Raw genomic sequence first — 17,244 nt, 5'->3', positions numbered from 1 at the left:
GATGCTTCATTTTTATTTTTCTTTTTCTCTAGCTTTGGACAACTAACAAACTTAACTTACGAAAATCCAATTGTTTTTAAGAACTGCACTAAATGATTACAGGAAATATTAAAGTAATGATCAAAGACCTATAGGAAAAGGTGTTGATGTTATTAAAAGAGGAGACTAACACAGAAGCATGAATAAGGTACTTGTGCCTGTTACTTACTGGTTTGAAGCACCAAGAGAAGTCTAAATTATTTCAATGTCTGTTATGGGAAATCCTTAGCTGGCTCAGATGCCTCTTTATAAATTTACTCCTATGAGTCCAAACAGACTGTTTTGTGAAATAGGTCAAAATCATCTTTTTTTTGCTTAGTACTCTCAAGTTTAGAAAATTGAGTCCCTCAATTCTGTTTTCAGCAAGGCTGTGTTACATCCTCTGGCAGCAAGACACGGGACTTCCTTGTCTCTCACTGTCAGGACACAAATGTAAAAGATTTCTGTAAAATGTTTTCATTCTTCTTTTTCTGAATTCACTCAAGGCTTTAGCATTAGCATGTAAAAAGAATGAATGAAATAAATTAGAACAGTGTTAATAGGAAAAACCATCTAATGGGGAAAAGGGTCTTACATTTAGGGAACTATGATCTCACTTGGAGCAGAAGGTATTTAAGGTTATGTACAATAGTTCTAGTGATGGAATATTTTTAACTTGGGGAAGGATGGAAGAGCCCTAGAATTTTATTGAATGTGAAATCTCTTTTGAGAAGCCTTTCTTTAATTAATAAAATAAATTAATTAAATAAGTTTGGGGAGAAAAAGGACTGAATTCATGCAGAAATTCTTGTGGCATTACTGCAACCCTGCTGAAGAGACACAGCTTACACAACCACAAGCCAACGTAATTTCAATTTGACAATTGAACTCTTGTTCTTATTCCATGTGCACACACTCTTCCATATCTATTTATCATGCAGGGATTTGTTTACAGTACAAGAAAAATGGGCAGAACTTCAATTCTATTGTGTCCTGTATTTAGAGCTAGGCACAGTAATAGCTGAAACCTGTTGCATAGTATCTGATATTCTGAAAGTGTTAAAATTACTTTATTTCAAAAAGAGAGGATAGTTGGTTTTAATTTTTAAGCCTACCTAAATGTTTAGGGTGAAGTCACTCATTAATATTTTTTTGTTTTTACAAGTCACAAATGTATGTTTTTTTCTGCTTGTAGACTGGGGATATTTACATTCTGCAGGAGCTCAGTGTTGAGGCTGGTTTAGGTCCATTTCTCAGGATGTTTCTTTTCAGTTGTTAGTCTGGACCAACTATGAAGGATCAGTTCTGAAGCAGATGGGTAATTGTTTCACAGATACCAAACTAAGAAAGCTTTGTACAGCAGGATAAGAAAGCCACCATAGAAAGTTTCCAGCTCTTTCCCATGGTTTGAAACTGTTCTATGGCATTTAGTGTTGCTGTGGTTTGAGCTGGTGAGAGGAATAACAGCTTGTGTTGAACTTTCTGTGATGGTTTTCTTGTCGTGTTTTTCCTTTGTGTTCCCCACATATTTTTATCAAAAGCCAAACACATCGTTGTGTTTATGTTCTCTCTAGGAAGGATATAAAGGAAGTTAAGATGCTTCAAATTCTTGTGTGTGCAGCCATCCCTCAGTGACTTTCGAGATAGTGTGTTGTTTTATAGGTGTTGATTCAGGCTGTAGCATTAGAAAGTAACATGGCTATTGGTAAAAGAGCTCTCTGAGGCATTACTTTCCTTATTGCTAAACTGCAATTAAAACAAATAATAGCTTTATTTGGAAGCACCTATATCCTTAGATATTCTTTATTATCCTTAGATATTTCTTATTACTGTATATATTATTACACTTGATAACACTAAATTACTTAGGTACTCATGTTAGTTTTAAAAGCCTCACAATGATAAGTTTCATAAAATAAGTTAATATAAGGAATGTGAAACCAATTTCTTTCTTTGTCAGCAAGTGTTGCTTGAGGTTTAGGGAGACCAAGAATAGCCAGTTTCTCACACAAACTCATTTTTATTCCTTGCTCTATCATAATTTATCTAATCAAAACTACATTTCTGAAATGAAGAATCTGGTACAGTTTTTGTTGGAGCTCCTTCTTCTGACAGTGTTGTTTATCTACTTACTGATGTAAAGAATTTGTGATTCAGAGGTAAGAAACCAATTGAGTTGGTCATGAAATAGTCACAAATGGGTTTAATAATGTGAAAATGCTTGTTTATAGTTAAACTACGTTTGCCAAGACTGACTTCTGTGGGATATATCTTTAAATCAAATACTCTTTCCGTATAACAGAGAAAATGTATCTAAGTTCTTTCATGTCAAAGAATTCCTGGAACTTTGCATAATGCAACCAGAATGATTGGACTTGTTGTTCACTACAAAGGTCTATGGGTGAATGCTACAAATTCTTCAGAGCCTGAGTAGGCATTCACTGAATTAACAAAGTTGTTTTTTATACCATTAAAAAAAATAGAGCAGGATTTTTTTGCTCTTCATAGTTAAGCTGAAGGGTACTCTGTAGGAACCCTGTGGCTTATATGATAAAATTGATTAGAGTTCTGTTTTAGTAATAAGGACTTGGATCTCACCTATTAACTAGGTTGAAAGAAAATAAACTCAATTAAATCAGTAGAAATTAAATCAGTGTAAGAATCAGTATTGTGAAGCTAGTAGGATGGGATCAGGCTCAGATTTTAATTCTTTTTATGTCCTGGTGGTTTCACTGCAGTCTTGAGGGTATGAGAGAAATGCCTGCCTTTCTCCAAGGATGGATAGCCACTGGTAAATCTGTCCCTAATATACTCCATGTTGTTTTAGGATTAAAGGAAACAAAGACATCTGTATGAACACAGACTGCCAGAACAAGGTCATGCTAAAGATCCATTTAGCTTGGTGATCCATCTTGGATATTGGCCAAAACCAGATGCCAGGTGGGGAGTTTAAACTGGACAAATGTGTATGCTGTCCTCTCTGTGCCTTCCCTTCCCTACATAAAGCTACAGGAATTTGAAGTGACACTCTCAGCCATCCCTGTGTTTGCAATGATGGCCACCTGTCTTTTCAAGAAAGGCATTGTAGTAATTTAACCAACCATTTTACTCCTACTGTTTCTTTTAACCTCCCATATGTGCTGTTTTCTGTTCCTCTTAACAAGTCAGTTGTCAAGTACTAAGAGAGCTGAGACTACTGCAAGTATCTGTCTTCAGATAATTCCTGTGCTACTTTATAATTTGGAAGTGTGTATCAGCCATGGGAACAGCTAATGTTCAAACTGTCAGGGTCTTGAACTGGTGAGCAAAATTCTCCAACAAAACATACACTATATATGTAAAAGCTTATGAATCCCTTGAAATTGTATCAGTGAACTGCTTGCAATTTTTGCTTATTTTGAGTCTGTTTCAGCCCTCTGTTAAAGTAGTAAAAACTAGTAAAGTACAGCAGAATGTTTGCTGGCAATCTGCTTTTAGCCATTGTCTTCATGACTTGCAGCAGTGCCTTGGTGGATGCCTGAGTGCTGCTTCTAAGCAGCTCCTTCACTTGGCCAGCATCCAGTGCCCTCTGAAGTCTGTTCATATCTCCTCCATCAGGGTTTCTGTGAGTTACTCTTTCATCCATTTACAAGAATATATCTATTCATTGCCATAAATTCACCCGTTCAAAGAACAGTGTGTACATAGGCAGGTGTATTTGGAGGGATTTAGTAGCACACAGTACTGGAAATCACTCATTTCACATTTTGTGCTCGCATTTTTCTTTTGCAGTGTCTTGTAAGGAGCTGGCCTGTTTGGCTTTTCTAACATTACACTCGATGCAGAGACAATCTTTTTTTTGACTCCCCAGCAAAATTTTATTAATGCAAACTAGAGTTTGGCTTCTCTAGATAATGTCATTTTAAAAAAAGTCCCCTAGGTACTCTTACATCAATGTAGTTGGTTGAATCCATTTATACTGCCCACATTTTATCTTTTATGCCCACCTTCAGGGGATCCGTACTGTTTGCACTTCTAACACTGGCCTGATTTGGCAACTGTTTAACAGATCTTCACAATTTGCTTTCTAGCTTATTGTCCAAACCCCCAAACTTTAGAGGGTGTTGGAATGTGTGGATGCTCAACATCTGGAATGTCGTGCTCATCGAAGTTTCAGTAAAGTGCAGTTATAACTTCAGCTGTTATTCTGGGTGTTAAAAGAAAGAAAAACTTCAGGAGAAGCTCCTCATACTGCCAGGTACAAACCAGTCAATAAGTGCCTCTTGAAAGTCTTTCTGCCTATACTACCTGGAGATAGGTACAATTCTTCAGCTAGTGTCACTTTTGGGGACTTGGGGTTTGGTGTTTATGTTTTTGTTGGGTTTCTTTGGTTGCATTTGTTGTTGATGGAAGGTGCCTTATAAAAGATATTCTGTGTGGGCTTGAACAATCAAAAAGATCTCTGCTGTAACTTCTTTTTTCTGGAACAAATGCAGGCAAAACTGTAAGAGGTATGACCAAATGCAGCCTCTTCATTAACGTACATGTGTTTTTATTTTCTTAAAATCAGGTCTCATATGATGTTGGTGTTCTCTGTGCTTCATTACAACCATTCTTTCCCTTAATCACACATTTGTGTGTAGGTGCACAGGAGTCAGTGGGCTACTTCAGCTTGGCTTTTGAGGGTAATTGTCACACCAAACCTGTAAGGAAGGATCTCCTAGTCTTAGGTAAGGAAATTCTAATCTTGAGACGTGTCCCTGCTCAAGGGGAGACTCACTTGGAGTGTAGTCTGAATTAGAGAAAGCTTGAATTGGGCTCATCCAAAGATCTGTCCTTAGCAGAAGGTCTCTCTGTCTTGAGGAGCAGCCTTGAGAAGTGTCCCAGCTCAAGGGGAGATCCCTGCCATTCAGCCAGGCCTATATTCATGGAATAAAGTGTTTGGCTCATAGTCAAATTGCTCACAGCAGAAAGGTGTGCATGAGACTCCTTATACCCACAGCTTGCTTTGTTTCTTGATAATGAGCCTTGGAAAAGCCACCTGCCATTTATGTGTAAATGTGCATTGGTGCTCCCTGGGTCACTCCCCTCCTTTGTGGGTTTGCTGGAGGAGATCTGGGTCCAGCTTTGGTTCAGGTCTTTACCTCCTTCAGTGTTGGTAACCAAACTGCCTCTTAAGGGGTCAAGTGCATCTGTCCCATTTCCCCCAAAATCACTCTTCTCATTTTGTCCATATCAGATTGATAGAATAGCATTAAAAAAAAAATTAATCAAAGTCAAAATGGAAAGAGTTAACAATATAGATATTTTTCTCATATTAGTCTGCCTACACGAGTTCAAATCTTCAGACTATGGTAGACTACACTTGTTAGTTCAAGAAGTACTACCAATTTTGAAGATGAGGACAGTGTGTTCTTGTCCTAGGCAGAAGCAGCTCTAATGCAGCATTATAGGAACAGGTCACGGATGTGCCATCTAAAACTAACTCTGGATTTATTAAGTGCCTGAGCATCTACACTTTTCGCTTGTTAGCTGGTCAACTTGTCTACAATTTTCCTTCTGAACTGGCATTTCAGCTGGTGAGAAAAAGAGATGTATAAAGGTTTTTGTCCTTGATGTGCAGGAACTAGTGAGGACACCTCAGATTTTCTGTCGTTTTCCATGGACATAAGACTAATTTGAGAGCAACTCATTGGGATAGGATGTGGAGAACTGTGCTTTGAGAGACAACCTGTTCTCTTGTCCTGGAAAAATGTGTGAGCTATTCAGAGTGGTTTAGGATGAGTCTTCAGGTTGTTACAGGATTCTTTGTCAGTTAAGTACTTTGTTTTTCTCTCTTTTTTTTTTTTTTTTTGAGTAAGCTCTGCTGCCACAGCTGTGTCTCTGAAAGTCTCATGCAGTGTTCTTTTACTCAATGTCTGCAATAAAGAGGATATCAAACTTTTACACTTCTAAACTACTTCTCCCATTTTTTTCATTTTAATTTATTTGAAGTAGTTGGTCAGGTGCTGTCACTACCCCCCTACTGCCTGGGATCATTCCAGATGCAGAAGGAGGCAATGGCTCCACTAAGGTCACTATACTTTTGTGCTCTTGTGGGGATTTCAGCAGCTCAAATACACCTGCTGTATATTGGTACCACTTTTAGAAAAATGCTTCAGTATCCACTTAATTTTCCCAAGCATATTTCTGTTATTTGGCTATTATAGCAGGAACATGAGTCCACTGGACTTTTGTTGTTTCACATAGAATTTTTTCTAATGGTCAGTTGGATATATTGTGGGATGTTTAAGGCTTTTTTTTTTTTTTTAACAAGTGTTTTGCATGAAAAGTTCAAAACAAATACGTTAAACTTCTGCTAAAAGGAAAGTATAGCCAAACCTCTAGTGTATGTAATCCCAGCCAGTCAAAACAGCCACTGCAAGAGTGCAGAACAGACCATATTTAGTGCTGAAGGTGCTGTAGGCATTTCCTCAGTAGAATTAAAGCACTAAATACAATATTAAAGTTTTGCTTGGAAAAAAGGTATGTGGCAATCAAATGAAAATACTGCTAACTACTTCTAGTTGTTCTGAATCCTCTAATCTGCTTTTTCAAGTGCTGCTCAAACTCTGAAGTGAAGATGCTTCAGAGCAACCTCTTTGCACCTGCTTTTGAATCATCCAAAAACTACTTCTTGTAGGCTCGTGGTGCAACAGGTTTCCAAAACTATTTTCTGTGCACAGGACTCGTGGTTTATACAAAAGGGTTTTTCAGTGAGTGTTTTTGTAATGCTAAATAATTCTGTCTGTATATCAGACCAAGTTATGAAGTATTTTGTGGCTTATCAGCTTCTCATAAAATGCTGTGGTTTTTTCCATTTGTGCTGTTTGGGCAAATACAAGAAGCAAATGTTTTGAGATGGTCTGTGGAGAAAAAAATACCATAAGCATTAATGAATCCAACTTAAAGATGAAAATGTTCCTTTAAAAGAATTCTCTCTGTGTTGAAATGTATTGTTATAACCTCCTGTGTTATTAAGGCTTCACCTTGTACAGGTTGAAAGTCAGTTTTGTAGAAACACACATTATATGTTTAGGCCCTCTCATGTAAGTGATGGAATATAATATCTTCATGCTATACAACACAGTGTGATAATTGTAATCATCTGATGAAGAAACTGCTGTCAAAACCAAAATAGTTACTTGTGATTATATAGCAAAACAACCAAAATTGACTTTGGTTGTTGAGCTCAGAATTCACAATGCAGAATATATCACAAATATTGTGATCTGTAAAAAAAGTTATTTTTTACTTTAAAGTTACATGGGGAAAGTGTGTTTAATCCAGGGCCTTTCTGATAAACTCTGAAATGCAAACCAAGCAGGATGTATCACAGCCTGCTCAGGAAAGACTTCTGAATCACCTGTAATTATCTTTATCACCTACAATGAAATGTTAAGTTGTCCATTACAAAATTGCTTACAATTATGGGTGTGTGTACACAAGTAAAAGACCATGTGTTTTCTAGAAACCTACTTATACCAAGCTAAACTCAAACTGAAGCAGTACTGAAATTTATTCACCTGAAGACACATGTTTGCAGAAGATTATGTCTAAGACAGCAGCATAATGGAAATGGTGCAAAATTCAGTTATTTTATTACCTGAAATGCTCAGAATTACTAGCAGTTCTGAATTAAGCTTTTGTAAATAGTCTCACAACATCACTGCCCAGTGCAGTAGTCCACAGTAATAGCTAAGCTAAGGCTGGCAGGGCTGGCAGCTTGGCAGCAGAGTAACTGTGTTAGTTTAGTGCTCTGCCTGCTGGTCTGTACTTTTCTTAATGACTTAAATTATAATCTCAGGCTCAGGAGATTCCAGGTCCAGCAGATCTTCCATAAAAACTAGAAAAATAGTTGATCAAAGGCTTGAGTGATAAGCAGTAAAAATCAGGTTAGAGTGTTCTAGACTATGAATGTTCTTTTTTTAATGGATAACCAAACCAGTCATTGTGGCTTTGTTTCACATAAATATTTATATATTAAATAATCCTCATCTCTACTTGTCAGACATGTAATAACCACTGATCTAAATCTGTAGCACGTAAATCATAATGCATATGAGCATGAACTTGAAAATTAGTGTCTAAATAGGCAAACTGGGCAGCTTTGCATGCTAAATCTTTTTCAGCAGTTAGCTGTGCAAAAACACTCAACAACCTGCAAATAATATCAAAAATGGAAGATAAAAAAAAAAAATAAATCCTAGGGTTAACCCACAATCAGACTGCATCTCATCTCAGCTGCAAGAGCAATGGAGTGTGGTGAATCACTGTAGAATTGTCAATTTTTCATTATTTTTTCTTAGTAGCTGATTTGGCCGGGGAAATGCTACAGTTCTACCTGACTACTACACTTCCTTTAGTAACTTAAGCACTGATATCCAGCCTTCCCACCTGAAGGAGCTGGAGAATCATGCATAATTGCATTGAGATTAAACCTGTCCTAACATTAGTTGTAAACTCTACATTCAAATACACTAAATTTTGTGCTCATTTATGTTATGGAGAACAGGCTAAAACCTTTTTTAAGGAGATGTGGTGATCTTTTTTTTTCCCTTCAACTGTAGTTTGTGGGTGTAACAGGTGACAAGCAGGACATAATCCAAAACTGAGTGGAAAACAGTAAAGGAAAACATAATCAAATCTGTTACATGAAAATAGAAATCACTATCTGGTAGTAGTTTAACACCCATTTTACTTTTTGCATCATATTTATCCATACAGAGAAACAGTATTGCATCCCATACACCTGCTTTGTTTAAACAAACAGGAAAAACCAACCAAAACCAGAGTGGGACATGCTTGTGCTAAAGAGGGTTTATTGCAGTATGTGCATATGCCAGTTTATGCAGGAGCAATGCAAAATTTTCAAAGCTACAGTGCAAAAATAACCACACAATAATCAAACTGCGGGAACAGAGGAAACAAATAGAAGGGATAAATATCCAGGGCACTTCTTGTTTGCGAGGCAGCTCCTTTTTTTTTCTTCAAGAAAAAAACTAACCAACAGCAACAACCCTGATTAAAGGCAAGCAATAAAAAAGAGCTTGGGAAGTGTTTCTGAGAGGAGAATACTTTTTTTAGATCTATTTGTTATTTTTTACATAAGGATCCAAATCTTGATTTAGGAGTAAGAACAAAAGCAGAAAGAGCATGCAACTATATACCATAGGGATATAAACTATCAAAGAAGGGAATTCAAATTACCAATATGTTTCTGAGGATCATATACTCACTTTGCAGTGATTTCCACCAAAGTAATTCCTGAATGATCTACTAATTGGCTGTTACATTAGAAAATATAATTACAGTACTTAGGTGGAAATCAACAGGAATTGTGTTGCTGTGTCAGTTGCCTTTGTCCTGTAATTAAGTCCTTAGTTAATAATTTTTTGTTAAACTCTAAGTACATCCATTTTGCATCTTGGTTATTGAGATGCTGAACTAAGACTGGCAACTATAATTATGTCTCTACTGGTTCTTTTATGGAAACACTGAATAGCACAGCAGAGGTTACAGAGCAAAAAATGTTACCTTAAGTCTAAAAGACCACGTAGCCCAAAAGGCTGTAGAGCAGAAAAGTTTGAGCTCAGCTGCCCAGATTTTGCTGTTGTCTCTAATGTAAAATGTACCTGCCAGTACAACTTCTTACTGCTATCAAGGATATTGCTAGATCTGATTATTACATCCAACTTATTCCTCATATAAGAGGGCCTCTGCACCTGCAGAAAGTGCAGATGCTCAGCACCTTTGAGAATGCAGTCCTGTAGCATCCAGTCTGTCATTCACATTCAAAAGTCTCATAAAAATTACCCTTTTCTTGAGACTCTTGACTTGTTTAGAAAATTAGTGGGGTTTTCTTTTTTGAGTCACAAGTAGTGGCATTTCTTATCCTTTTGTGGTATCTTCAGATCTTTCACTGTGGAGACAAGGAACGTATATTCAGACAGCACAATCTGAGACGCTTCTTCCCAGACATGGAATGTGCCAAATTGCTTACTTGTTGGCGTGGGCTGCAGCTACAATGCCTGTAAAGGAACTGAGTATTCTGCCAGTGCCCCCTCCATCCTGTATTCCCAGAACAATTTGAATGGTGTGTCATAGCCACGTGCCATTTCGAGATCTGCATAGACTTGCACATTTTCTGCTCTGAAAATTAAGACATGCACAGCTCTGAAACAAGGCTGCCTGGGGGAAGGGAACATGCCCCTTCCTTCACATGGGAAAACCTGAGTGCCTTCCACACTTTCTCCCTAAATAAGGCAAAATATGGAAAATATAGTTTGTACATTCTGTTATTGTTACTTGTGCAGCTTTTCTGAAAACTGTGCTTCTAGATAATTTCTAGTTTAAAAACCCTACCTGAAGTTAAAGAGTAATAATAAAAATCTAATATGTATTATCTCTTGCTTCTTGTCTTGATTCCTATTTCTGTTGTGTTATGGCTTGAGATGAGACAGTCATTTACAAAATGCATCTGAATAAGGTCTGGTTTAGTATCATGTTTTCCCTGAGTGGTAACAGTTCTATGAATATAATTTAGTTTCCTTAACTCTTGACCTATAGGTCTAAACCTTCCTTCTGGACTTGCTTTGTTAGCAGTAGAGGAAAAGCAGCCATTTCTAGGATGTTCTCAGGTAGAAGTCTGTGTGCTCACCTGGCTCTCATGTCTGTCTGTTAGAGGCACTGAGGTGTCATGCATAAGCTTGTTGAAGGTCCCTTTTTAGTTAATCTAGTGTATGTGATTTTTATCCTAATTATGGATAAATAGGTGATAATTATTTGGTTACTCACGGAAACTATAACTCTTCTAGCTCAAGAAGATCCAAATCTAGATTATTGGTAGACTTTAAAGATGAAAACAGAAGATTAATTAAATTGTTTTAATAAAGTTTTTTAAATGTCATTCTAATGCATGATTTTACTGTTCTCTTTAATCATCTTTCAATTACCTTTCAGTTATCTCACTATGTCTTTAAAATTACAATGGATTTTTCAATCAGGACCTCAAAGAATATGGTCTGTGGTTTTGATATGAGTTGACATATAGTCAACTGCAATAACCTACCTAATATAGGCAGCAGTTCTCTTGTGAATGTTCTGGGATCACATGCCATCCTCTCCATTTATAAATTATCCCAGTGCAGCTGGTTAGTTTCTTTTTCAGCTGTGTTTGTGGCTATTACTGTGTTCAGTTTTCTGAAAGTCATAGCTACCAGTAGTAAATTCATTATTTGACATTTCTTCTGTATGATGTATTAAACAGATTATGTAGTGCTATTTCTTCCTCTTGGCTTTATAATCGTACAATGTATATTTATGGTGCGTACAGTTACATATCAAATAAGTATGTTAAAAGTGCTCGAAGAGGTTTAATTCTCTGTGAATCACAATAGTAAATATGAATGACAAAAAGTTGAGGGGAAACAAGCTGGAATACTCTTTGTATTTGATGCTTCCTGATTGAAAATTACCAAGAGCCACAGCCAGTGCAATCTAACAAAGTGCTGACTAAAGCTCTGTGCAATAGTAAGGGGAATGGATGCAATGCACATATGACATAATGGAGAGGGAAGTTTCTGAAGTAGAGAGGCAATCTTACTGTTGCTCTACTCTATATACAATTATCTTTCTTCTTCCAGTCTTGTATACTGGGGCCACAGAGACATCCACTCTTTCTCCTTGGAGAGAATTCTGAGCAGTGGATGATGTAAGAGAGTTTCCATAGTATACAAACTCCAATTTGTTTTCTCTGTTGTTGGAATAACTTTACCAAAAAATATTCTTTGTTGTTTTGCATCTCAATATGAAGAAAAATTTGAGTTTGATGGTTTGTTTGAAAATGAATATTTAGTATTTAGTTCCTGGCTGGGTTTCAGTTCCTTACTGAACTGCAGGATCCTTGGCAAAAAGCAAAGACTGTTTTTCAAGGGTAGCTGTCTGTGGATTTATCCAGTTCTACTCATTGTTTTCAGATTTCAGTGATGGTACAAAGATCTGATAGATCTGTTGAGCCACTTACCATTTGTGCTGTGTTTTGATCAGTTGCTTTTATTCTCATACTTTAAATTATGAATGGGTGGTTGCAGCCATGGTGTTTTCATAGGTTTCTTTGCTCCTCAAGTCATCTTTGTCTGTGGTACAGCTTTGACTTTTTTCCTAATGTGTGTTGGAGGAATTCTGAGCAGTTTTCTGGGAAAATATTCTTTAGTTGCCAGTGCCCTAATGATGCATCTTTAAGGCATCTTCCTCCAATGTTATTGAATGGTCATTCAAAGACAATGGAACATTCTGCTCATGCCATTGAATAGTGCTCTTTGTGCTGCACCATAAGCAGATATTTATGGGGTTTATTTTGAACTTTAAACACCAACTTGGCTTACCTACTAAGAAACATTTTTTCATTGGGTCTTAATTTATGATTTATCTTAAGACTGGATATTCCAAAATAACAGCTGGTATATCTTTTGCTCTGCATAAACTTGTTTACTCTTGCAACTCTGTATTAAGTAGGAATTTCCTGAAATCAGAGGTAGTTCTTAAGCTGTCTTTTGTTGATTCCTTGAGGAGCTTTATGTTCTTGTACCACTGGAAACATGTTAAGGAGTTGGGGCATAACTCCAGTTTTTCCAGATAGTAGTAGTCAAGCATTATCTAGCAATTCCAACTCTTTTCAAGCAGAATCTTTATTTGGCTGTGAAGTACTGCTTGAAAGGCTGTTGCCTTATCTAATTAAATATTCCAATCATTAATTTTACTTATTTTTGAATTTGTAACTGTTTTAATTGCCTGCTGTTTTGGTAATAATACGCAATTGTTTAGGGCCCATCCATTTGCTGGAATTGAATTAATGTTTAAGCCTTCCTGCCAAAGTATAGTAATAAAAAAATAATTCCACACACACCTTTCTTCTCATTAATACCTTTCACCTCATGTTGACATACAAAACTAATTTTCTTAACCTTTCTGCAGTATTCCATAGGAGTATCCAAGGCTTCTTCCATGAAAAAACCACATCTCCTCTGGTATAAAATTATGAGTTTTACTATTTTCTGTATGTTTTTATTTTCTTCTAGTTATTATTAATAGTTATTTTTTTTCCCTTGAAAAGCAAGCCTGTATCCAATATGCCAGAATCCGTGTGGAATGTACGTGCAGAAATGGCGTGGGTTGCATTCTGGTGTGTGTCACTGCCACCAGCCTGCAGTAATTCTGGGGGGTGATGTTGATCACACAGCTTAGTGTGCTCTGAATCACCAAGTCTGCTCTTCTGTCTGACCTACAGCTGCTGCAAAGGCATTTCAAACCTACGTGTTCCATTTTTTCCCAAACATGAATATACTGTGACCTAATATGAATTTCAAAATCAAGCCTCTCTTTTTTGCACGTGGTCAGGAGCCTCTTAACGCTTTAAAGCTAAGTCTTTGCTGCAGAAACACAGTTGATTTCAGTGCCAATATTGAATTGCAACTGGGATTTGGATGGAGCAGCTCTGCAGCTGCTCAGCTGCTGGTGCATCACATGGTTTGAGCAGTGATAACAGGGATGTGGAGAAAGGGCATTTGCAGCTCTTACTATGACTTGTCTTCCTTAGTACACCCACCCTGAACAAAACATTGCAGCAGTTACCAGTATCAGCTGTTGCAAAGGAAAGCACAAGAAATTTACTGAGAAACATTAACTGTTCATCAGTTTGACAGTGTAACGAATGATCTTCCCCTTCTACTTTGTGGGTTTGGAGAGTAGAGTAGGTTTGCAATTGTAAAATGAACGTATTAAACCTTTATTATATTTTCTGAGAAGAAAGGGTATTAGACAAAATCTGTCAATTACCATGGGAGGTTGTGAGAGTTTTAAAAGACCTTGTTTCCACTTCAACTAGTTCAGGAAAAAAAATTACCTTCTTTCTAATAGCATCCATAAAGAGTATAATCTGTATAATCTTGTCATGCCATGATCAGAGACAGTTTGGTTAACTGTCTTATAAAAGCATCATCCTCAGCAACTTAGTCCATTGTTCAGCATTAGTTACCAACTCAAAATAAGGTGCCAATCTCCAGTGTGCTTTATCACTGCCAAAATAGATGAGATTTCAGTAATAACAATTTCTACAAAGTAAAACATCAGTGGGAACATTAGTTAAGTGTGACACCATCTGAATACATTCTGAGCTTCAGAACAATCAAGTGATATTCTTTATTATACACATAGTGAGCAATTTAGATACAAAAATATCTCTTGTGGTAAAGTTCTGTTGTATTTCCTAAAAATTCATTTCAACTGCAGAAAGCTGAAATTGTGAAAAGCATAAACATGGTGTTGTATCTGCAGTTTGAATATTGATAGTTCCTTTCTAGTTCCCATGTTACTTGGACAGATTTGCATCATCTTTGTATGCCCCGCTTCACTGCATGTCAGTTGTGAGGGACACTTGTGTTAGGGCATCCTTTAGAGATACAGATTCTGGAAATGCCAGGAAATAATTGAAGTGCTACTTGCTGGCATTGTGCCTACCTGAAAAAAAACCTGATGGACATAGGGGATAACAGTTTTCTCACATAGGTTTAAATTGCTAATGAGTATATTTTTTCTGTCCTTTTGGTAAGGAAATAGGATTTATCAACAACATTCCCAAGCCTCAATTCTACTTTGCTGCTCATCACTCTACCATTGGGACCTTTGATTTTCATCATGAAGAAGGAACAGAGCCATTGAATGTGAAGCTGATTTGCAGCTGATGACAAGTGTTATATGGACGAGCCAAAATTTCGGGGGACAAGAGATCCAGAAGGTGACATAAGATTTTTGGTGGTAGCAGAGGATGAGATATTTGAATGAAGTGCTGTTTCTATGGAATGGGGGAAGACTCAGTAGAAAGCTGGGACAGGTATGTCCACAGTCCAGTAGGACAGCTGCTTCTGCCACTGGAACAGCAGTAGAACTTCCTAAGAAGTCGTGGGAATGCCTTCACCACAAAATCCTGCTGTTAACTGGTGCCTGAATTTCGAGAACTGGGCAATTTCTTGCCAGAGGTGTAAGTGCATCCTAGCAAACCAAGCACGGCACTGCACACACCTCCATTGAACCTGTGCTGCAGGGAGCGGCTCTGGAGCCATTAACAGCCTGGGAAAGAATCCTGCTACTCTGCCATCTAAGCAGGTTCCCTACTGCAGCCTTGGATAGGATGCTCATGATCCAATGGCCTGGGTTTTTTAATGAAAAATGGTCAGTTGTTTTTTGATTGCAATGCAGAGAAAACCTTGCAAGATTAGACAGAAGGGGAAGCAAGAGTGCTGTGTTGCTTTTGTTATTCTCTAAATTGTAGCTCATTATTATTATACTCTATTTTACTCAATCATTATGCTCTGAAATGGACAATAAAGATGAAGAATTACTGTTTGTTATGCTGTATGGTCTCCAGAGTGCAGTTCTATTTGTTTTTGTAAAGAAAGTTTTAGTTTGCTAATATGATAGATTCTTACTAGTTTTGTTATATCTCTGAATTATAAACTAAGCTTGCTTAAGATATACTGTCTTCTGCAAGGTCTTACTTCTTTTTCTTCTTTTTCCTTCACAAGATTAATATTATAAGCAAAACTTAATTATGCACTTCTATGTTAAGCTAGGACATCAACAGGAGTCTCCTGGTTTTGGCTGGGATAAAGTTGATTTTCTTCCTGGTGGCTGGTGCAGTGCTGTGTTTTGGATTTAGTATGAAAATAATGTTGATAACACAGACACATCTTGGTTGGTGCTGGGCAGTGCTTACCTGAAGTCCAGGACTTGTCAGATTCTCATGTTCTGCCAGTGAGCAGGTGCACAAGAAGCTGAGAGCCGGAACAGCTGACCCGAACTGGCCAGAGGGATTTTCCATAGCATGGAACATCCTGCTCGTTGTAGATATTGGGGGAAGTGACTGAGCAGCTGTGTGTTACTTAGTTTCCAGCTGTGGTTAAACCACAATACATAGCAAACAATTACTCTTATAACCTTCATTGACATCAGAAAGGCTGTTTATGTATAGGTAGAACTTTGTGATAGCGTCAGGGTAGTCTGCCAAGGCATCAAATGATTTTTCAGGAGGTTTTACATATTACATATTTGGTTTTGTTATTATTCTTTAGAATATCTTAAAGTAGATTTAGACTAGATATAAGGAAGAAAGTTTTTATGATGAGAGTGGTGAAACACTGACACAGGTGGTAGATGTTCTGTCTGTGGAAACATTCAAGGCCGGGTTGGACAGGGCTCTGACATCCTGGTGTAGCTGAAGGTGTTCGTGCCCATTGCAGGGTGTTGGACTGGGTGACCTTTAAAGGTACCTTTTAACCCAGACTATTCTTTGCTTCTATGCTGGTGAGCCTTACACCTTTGGATGAGATTCTATCTCATGGGATGGGGTGGAATGATGTTTGTTCCCTCTACTTTCACCCTGCTCCACTCACACCTCCCGTGACAGTTTCAGAAGGAGTCTCCAATGCAATCAATGCCTGAGGGCACCAACACTTTTTGCATAATTTTTTATTTTAGAGAGATGAGAACTTTATTATGATGGAATTGTTTTCTTGGCTTCTCTACTGTGTTTTACCAACTGCAGCAGAACTGTGTGTATGAAATTCGTGTTTGATTTGACCTAATAGTTCATCCATCAGTGCACTGTGGGATTAGTGTGAATTACAGGCCAATAGCTTAGTTAGAATGGAGACAAAACATTGTACTTGATCAGTTGCAGAGAACTGTCATGTTGAGGATCAAGAACCCTCTTGTAGGAAAGCTGGTATTCAAAAGCTGTGAATTTCTTGAGGTCGATTTGAAGTGGTATCGATGTAAGAAAACACTCAGCTTTGGTTTGAAATTTAAATGTCAGCTTTTAAAATAACTTTTTAGAAGAAAGTTTCTGATTTCAGAAACTTCTATATTGTTCATGAAGTCTTTATATTTGGTCTAATTCTGCTATTCCTTATAACAGTGAAATTCTGGATGATTAATCTTGGCTATGAATTATTCTGTAGCAAAATTTGTTGTCTTAGAGATATCCCATGTCACAGAAGGGTTAGAAGGAGTAAATGGGCAAAAGCCTGTGCTTGAACAACTAAAGCAACAGGTAAAGTGTTATTAGTGAAATACAAGTGATATTCTTACCTAATGAGTCAATATGATCTTAATATAGCAAAGTGTTGGTATGAGCTACAGGGTGACAGGATC

The sequence above is a fragment of the Manacus vitellinus genome, unplaced genomic scaffold (genome assembly GCF_001715985.3).
Source record: "Manacus vitellinus isolate BGI_N305 unplaced genomic scaffold, ASM171598v3 scaffold_16_pilon, whole genome shotgun sequence".
Lineage (NCBI taxonomy): Eukaryota > Metazoa > Chordata > Aves > Passeriformes > Pipridae > Manacus > Manacus vitellinus.
This window is presented reverse-complemented; position numbering follows the sequence as displayed.